The 7,372-nt window shown below is 42.5% G+C and overlaps 1 non-coding gene across 1 annotated transcript; it reads right to left on the bottom strand.

Annotated features, from left to right (window-relative positions):
- Positions 1–7,218: 7,218 nt before the first annotated feature.
- TRNAS-GCU (transfer RNA serine (anticodon GCU)) lies at positions 7,219–7,300 on the bottom strand. Its single transcript has one exon. It is a non-coding gene; the product is annotated as a tRNA-Ser (tRNA).
- Positions 7,301–7,372: the final 72 nt, after the last annotated feature.

Genomic DNA, 7,372 nt, shown 5'->3' with positions numbered 1-7,372 from the left:
AATGAAAAACAGGGAACCTCACATAAGATAACCCCAGTGAAACCTAGAGGACTTCATGGAGGGAAGGACTTTTCCAGGGGAGAGAATGCCTTCACCATGAAGCAGAAGACGGAAAATCGACATCTATTAAAATTATGTTAAAAAAAAAAATGAAACCACTGACAGTGGAAAATGACAAACACAAAATGGCAAAGAGCTCATTTGCCAAAAAATAAAAAAACAAGCAAAACACTCCTTAACCAAATAAAGATAAAGAAGCCCGTTTAAAAAAAAAATTGTCAGGACTTGAAAAGGCACTTTATAAAAGAGAATTTCTAAATGGACAAGGGGCCCAAACTCATTAGTGTGTTCAAGTAAAAATCACAATCTGATAACCCTGCACACCAACCCCACGAGCCATGCTAACCACGGGGAGCACACTAGCCACAGAGACACAGGTAACACTATGGGACAGCGAGCAAGTCAAGCGAAGGGGACTCTCCGCACCGAGGACACGAGAAAATGGCAACATCCACATTGAAAACCTGTTCATCAGCGTGTACGGAAACTAAACACGTCTGATCTCTATTTCAGCAGCTCGAATAACTGCAAGCTCACGGCCTCGGAACGACTGAAACGTTTACGCGGCAGCATTGCTATAATCGCCCCAAATACGCAAAGGCCTCTGTGGGAACCTGTTAACTGGTATCTAGTAAAAACGCCTAGGGGGCGCCTGGGTGGCTCAGTCGTTAAGCGTCTGCCTTCGGCTCCGGTCATGATCCCAGGGTCCTGGGATCGAGCCCCGCATCGGGCTCCCCGCTTGGCCGGAGGCCTGCTTCTCCCTCTCCCTCTCCCCCTGCTTGTGTTCCCTCTCTCGCTGTCTCTCTTTGTGAAATAAATACATCTTTAAAAATATATATCAAAAAAAATAAAAAATATATATTAAAAAAAAAACAAAACGCTTATATATACACACACACTAACACCATCATCAAGGAGGCAGGACTCCGGGAGCAGACACTGTGTTCACACATCACAGCGGGGCTCCTCAGAGTCCCCGAAACAGAGGCAGGTCAGTGCTTTCTGGAGGTTAGCCACGGATGCTGGGGAAGGAGACCCTACTGATGCCAACTCTCTTAAGGTTCTTGGATCCAGTTCCAAAGGGGGGGTGGTTCCTCCCTCCAACTAACACCAAGCAATTCTGGGACACCAGCAGGGTCCATTCAATTCTGATACTGTATATGGGGAGACAGCATCAGATCCCACAAGTTTAGGGCTCAGTCCTATAAGACTGCCCCTCTAAGATGCCAGTTGTAAGTCCCAAGCTGTTACCGGCGCTTCTCATTGACTGGCTACAGACTGGAGTTTCCCAGGACCTCCTCCTCTTTTGGTTTGCTAGAATGGCTCACAGAACTCAGGGAAACAATATTACCAGTTTATTAAAGGAAGTGATAAAGGATAGGAATCAACAGCCAGATGAAGAGATACATAGGGCAAGGAGCATCCATGTCACACCAAACACCCTGTGTCTCCACATGTTCACCAACCTAGAAGCTCTTTAAACCCAGTCCTTTTGGGTTTTCATTGCATAGCCATGATTGACTAAGTCACTGGCCATTGGCTGATTCAACTTCCAGCCACACTCCAATCCCCAGAGGTCTGGGGGCAGGACTCAAATTTCCAACCCTCTAATCACATGGTTGGTCCTCCTGGCAACCAGCCCTGCGCTCGGGTGGGGTCCAAAAGTCACCTTTATTAATAACAAGACACCCGTTACACTTTTACGGCTCTGAAAGCATTTACAGCAACTGTGGATGAAGACCTAACATGTCCTATCATTATATTGCAGAGATACACACAGCCATGAGGGTAACACCATCAAGAAAGACTGAGTGTCCCATTACTATCTGAGATTCTTTCATTCCTTTGCAGATGGCTTAATGCCCATTTTTGTGGCAGGATGGGAGTTCAGTGCTTAAACCAAAATTTAGGAGTTTAAAAACAAGCTAACTGGAAGTTGCAAGTGAAGTATGATTGACAACATTGAGCAAAGGCAGGATATATATTCCATATAAAAAAAATGCTTTGAAAAAGGGCCAATTTTGCTTGTATTGAATTAAGTCATACTTTACGTGCAATTATGCATTCTTTATACTCCCTTCCTCACTGTCCCACTGCCTCGTAGGATTCTGAGCTCCATGAAATCTAGCCCATGTTTCTGTGACTTTACATTTTAGCCCATGTCAACAAATAACACTCAACATTACTTTAAATGGTTCTATGACGTGGCAGAGCCATTTATATTTTTAAGGAGAATCCCCCAGAGTTCTTATTAATGTTTTCTCTAAAACATGCTCAGGGTTGAAGGGGTAGAAGGATTCCATTACCGAAGGAATGGTGTAAGACAATTCCTATACCTTCCAGACCATCTACTTATTGTGTTTATTTTTTTAAAACAAATGCCGCCAATGGTCAACACATATTCCTCAACATATTCCTCACTGAAGTGATTTCTAATAAGGTATAGAAAGAATGCAAGAATTAAAACTCACTTCTTACACCGAGAAGCTCTCTTCAGGCATCCAACTCTGAAGACTGCGAGCCAAATGTAAAGGGCTCTGGTACCATGCTGCCATTCTCTTGGAGCAAGTGAGATCACACCTTTTACTCACATCTTGCCACACCCATCTCAACTACTATCTCCTTTGATTGGATTTTCCATTAAAAAGCCAATCAAGGGGCGCCTGGGTGGCTCAGTCGTTAAGCATCTGCCTTCGGCTCAGGTCATGGTCCCAGGGTCCTGGGATCGAGTCCCGCATCGGGCTCCCTGCTCCGCGGGGAGCCTGCTTCTCCCTCTCCCGCTCCCCCTGCTTGTGTTCCCTCTCTCGCTGTGTCTCTCTCTGTCGAATAAATAAAATCTTTAAAAAAAAAAAAATAAAAAGCCAATCAAAATAAGGCAAGAAATTCACCAGCCCATTAAGACTCCAGCTACATACACTAGTAAAGGATACGGAGTAATTTCAAATACTCACCTGTTCTGGGATTCAACAAAGCAAGGCAATGTTGGATTTTTAAATATGGGGTCTTTGAAGGCCTCTTAGACCTGATCCCTGAAGGAGGAGGAGGAACCAGCCTCAGGGAAAGGGACAGTTTAGAATAGTGGATAAGGTAGACACTAGATTTCAGACCAGACAGGTAAAAATTCTAAACCCCCAAGCCAATTTATCAGCTAGTGACCTTGGGAAAGTTTAAGTTCTTTGTGCCTTGGATTTATTAAATTTTAAGTGAAGATCATAATTGTATCAGATATTTTTTTAACGAGAATGTGACCCACATTTGATTAGGAAGTGCACATCTCAGCCCTCCATGCCTTATTTAATGAGTGTGGGTGTGATTGTGTCTGCTCACACGTCGGTTTCTCACACTGTGTGTCCCTGTACTATGTACCACTCTAGGTCTGTGTGTTTCTTTCAGTAGTATTGTGTGTGGTTTAAGTTGTGTTTCAACAGCATGAGTTTGTTTCCTGTGTTACAGTCTGTGGGGTCGCGGTCTGCATCACCTACCAGAATGGACTTCCTCAGGGTCGTGCTGGGTCACTGCACCGTGCCCAAGATTGCCCTGCCCAGAACCACGTGCAGAGAGGACTCAGTAATGGTGCAGGAAATTAATACAGGAATGGATGAGATTTGCAGTTTTGTGCCTGTCTGTTGCTGTATGTCCGTGTCATTGTGTGTCTCGATCATTTTGTCAGTGACAACCTCGGAGGAGGACCTGATTAGATGAATGTCTGATGTGTACCTTGTTGTCACTGCATAGCAGTATCTGTGTTTTGTCCTTTTACAAACGTGTGGCTTTTCAGAATCAGTGTGTTTGGAGGTCATGAACCCTGGCTCTAGATTTGCCATCATGTGAGCCTCACAAACCCCACAAGGGGTGCTAGCTCCTGAATTTTTGGGTTTTGCTATTCAAGGACGATATATACAAGGACCATTTCTGCTCTCTGAACTTGACAAGACCCCAGACCTAGGCCCATGTACCTATGTACCCAGACTCAGTACACAAAAATTCTATTCTGGAAGTAAATTTTTCATTTAATATTTCTTTAGAAGTCCATTACGTACCAGTCTTGATACCACGGACACACTACAGAGTGGGACACAGCCCAGGCCCTTACAGAGAAAGGGAGACAGCTATTATGGGAGACAGATATTAAACAAATGGCTGGGAACATTTAACTGTAATTCTTATATAGGCATAAAGAATTATCAGGGGCTCTGAGAACTTATCACGAGGCATCTTAATCTTGGAGACCAGGAAAGACCTCCCAGGATGGTTGGCATTAGATCTGTGTAGCTGAGAATGGCAGAGGAACAAGAGCACACTGCAGGGTGTAAGCATACAACTAATTTTAATTGGTATATTTTCTGCTTGAAGAAAGAAATCTCTTGAGAAGTTCTCATCTTATCAGAAGATAGTGCATTGAGAACAGATTACTATGATTCTTCAGTGGTCTAATATGCTAGGAAGGGTTCTACACATTTCTGTATACATTTGATAGAAGCGGACTAACTGTACCCAAGTGAGTGGGGAATGGGCTTGTTGAAGAAATATTACCCCAAAGCAGGTGCGCTTGGGCAGGTGTCTAATCAGCTGGGTCCATGACAAAACACCACACGTGTTACAAAATGCAGAACCAAACTCAAAAGTTGAGAAGCAAACAATCTGTCCCTTGTCTCTACAGCCATTCTACAGAGGGTAAATCTGGAAATAGTCTTTGAAAAAAATATAAATCAGTCAAAGCAAAAGGAGCAGTCCAGATTGCACAAACATCCTAAGAAATGGGTTAGGTAGGAATTCACAGGACACAGGTGAGAGAGATCAAAGCTTCACTCTGAGGAGTATTAAGTTAAGAGCGTGGAGGGTCTCGAATGCTGACATAAGGAGTTGGGTATTGATCTAAGAGACAGTCAAGTAGTGGCCATTTGATGTATTTTTCTCTATTTTATATATATATGCATGCAAATAATATTATATTATTATACATATGTGTGTGCATTATATTAATATCTATCACAACATGTGAGGATTTCTCAACTTTGATACTAATAACATTTTGTGCCAGAAAATTATTTGATGTTGGAGACAGTCCCGTTGGCAGCATCCCTGGCCTTTACACACTAGATGGTTCCTCTCTAGCTGTAACAACCAAAAATGTCTCTAGACATCGCTGAATGTTCCCCAATGGGGAAACATAACCCGTGAGTGAGAACCACTGCTACAGATCCTTCATTCATGAGGGAGCAATGCTGGTGGGGCAGGAGAAGCCTCAGCCCTAACTTAAAAAAAAAAAAAAAAAAAAAACAGACAGAAGGGCCAGAGGCCGGCAACTCCTTAGGTTTGTTTTGTTCTGCTGAAGATCCAAGAAGTTTGCAATGAACTTTGGGGAATGAGAATCTCACTGAGCAGGGTGCTATGTGTTCCTATCAAGGAGCAATGGAAGTCCACTAATTAAAATAGAAGGTTCATGTCATATACTTTTATATTGTCAATATTCAGTGAACTCATTAATACTTCCTAATCAATTTTATAATTGCAGTAAAGTGCATGTATCACAGGAAACTTTACCTAGTGAGCGGATGATTGAGTGGAGAGATTCCTCTATAATGGTGTCAACAGATTTATTCAAAGTAAAGCTTACATGTGTAAAGTAAAGGTGGATCCTTCATTGTAAATAGCAATAATCTTCCTTCATTGTAAATAGCAACAATCTTCCCTCCTCGGCACTCACCCACTTCATGGTGCCAGAAATTACCTAAGGGTTGACTCCTGTCCAGAATGTTCACAAGCTTATTAAGAGTGCCTTTCAGTAGAATATTTTTTCTCTCAAATATAAATGTCCCATTTCAGTTTCAACTTCCCTCACCCCACTATTTCTTTCCCTAGAATTGTGTGCACTGGTTTGGTGGTGGAGTGTCTGGGTTAGGCCCCTCTCGGTACTGTTAGCATGGGAGAGCATACTCGTTGCAGACTGAGCTTTCCCTGCGCCCTGATGGTCTAGAGACCATGCGTACCCTCATCCCCTGATGTGGGGTCAGCTTTTCCCAATATAACAGTTCTGATAGCGGGCCTGCTTCTCCAAAAAATCGCATCCACATGATGAACTAATATCAGCCTTTCTATGACGAGTATATAAAAATAAATTGGATTTAAATGAATAAACAATACAATTTCAAAAATAATAGCATATGTAATAGCAAGTTTATATATACCATATTTAATAGCATAATTTAGATATTTAGATAGAAATATCTAAAATATATCTAGTAAAACATGGGCTATATTTCCACGTAGAAAAATCATATAAGACACTATTGAGATACAGAAGACATAAATAATTGAAGGGTATAATATGCATTGTCAGATTCAATAACTAAAGATGTCTATTATATTCAAATTGATCTACAGATTCAAACAATATTATCCAAAATTACATCAGCCTTCCCTTTTTGGGGGGGGGCAGAAATTTACAAAATGATTCTAAAATGTATATGGAAATACAAAAAGGCAATTGAGAAGAGGCCAATCTTGAGTAGGAACAAGGGGTCAAGACATCACAGTTATAGTAAATGAGACAGTAGTGTAAACTAGGCAGATGAGTAGGAACCTGAAAAACACCACACATACACGGACATTAGATGTAAATGGCAAAGGTGATTTTGTAGAGCAAAGGGGGAAAAGGTAAGTCCTTCCGACAATGGCGTTTGATTATTTGACTACCACAATGAATATATTTATCTACAGGTCAATGATAGGTCAATAAATAGATATTCCGATTGATTTTTCCTCCCACTATCAATAAATATTAGTTGCAGGTGAATTGCTGATCTACATATCAGAGGTAGAATAATATAGCCTCCGCGTGTTAATAAAGGGCAGTATCTGTGATTTCAAGATTTTTCTCAACCTCACCTATCTTTCACTTTCTCTCCTCCTTCCCCCGCTCCACCCCCTCCTTCCGCAGGAACCAGAAAAGATGCACACCAGCTGGCACTTGACTCCTCACAAAGAAGTACCCACAAAGACAATCAGCACCCGACCAACCATGAAGGGGAGAATCCAGTTTACCGCAGTGAGAGTCCGAAAGTAGGAAAGGGAGGGAGCCGCGAAGTCAACCTTTTTTTGGCAAATGGGCTTAAATTGGAAGATTTCTTTCCCCTCCTCCTTACTAAAATACCTGACCGACGAGGGTGGGATTCGAACCCACGCGTGCAGAACACAATGGATTAGCAGTCCATCGCCTTAACCACTCGGCCACCTCGTCACGGCACTCCTGCGCTTCTAAGTACCTTATTCCAGAGCTTACCCTCGGGAACTCCCGGCTGCCCTGGGGGGG

Source organism: Callorhinus ursinus, unplaced genomic scaffold (genome assembly GCF_003265705.2).
Source record: "Callorhinus ursinus isolate GAN/ISIS: 27379988/994484 unplaced genomic scaffold, GSC_fseal_2.0 scaffold129, whole genome shotgun sequence".
NCBI classification, from domain to species: domain Eukaryota; kingdom Metazoa; phylum Chordata; class Mammalia; order Carnivora; family Otariidae; genus Callorhinus; species Callorhinus ursinus.
This window is presented reverse-complemented; position numbering and strand designations above follow the sequence as displayed.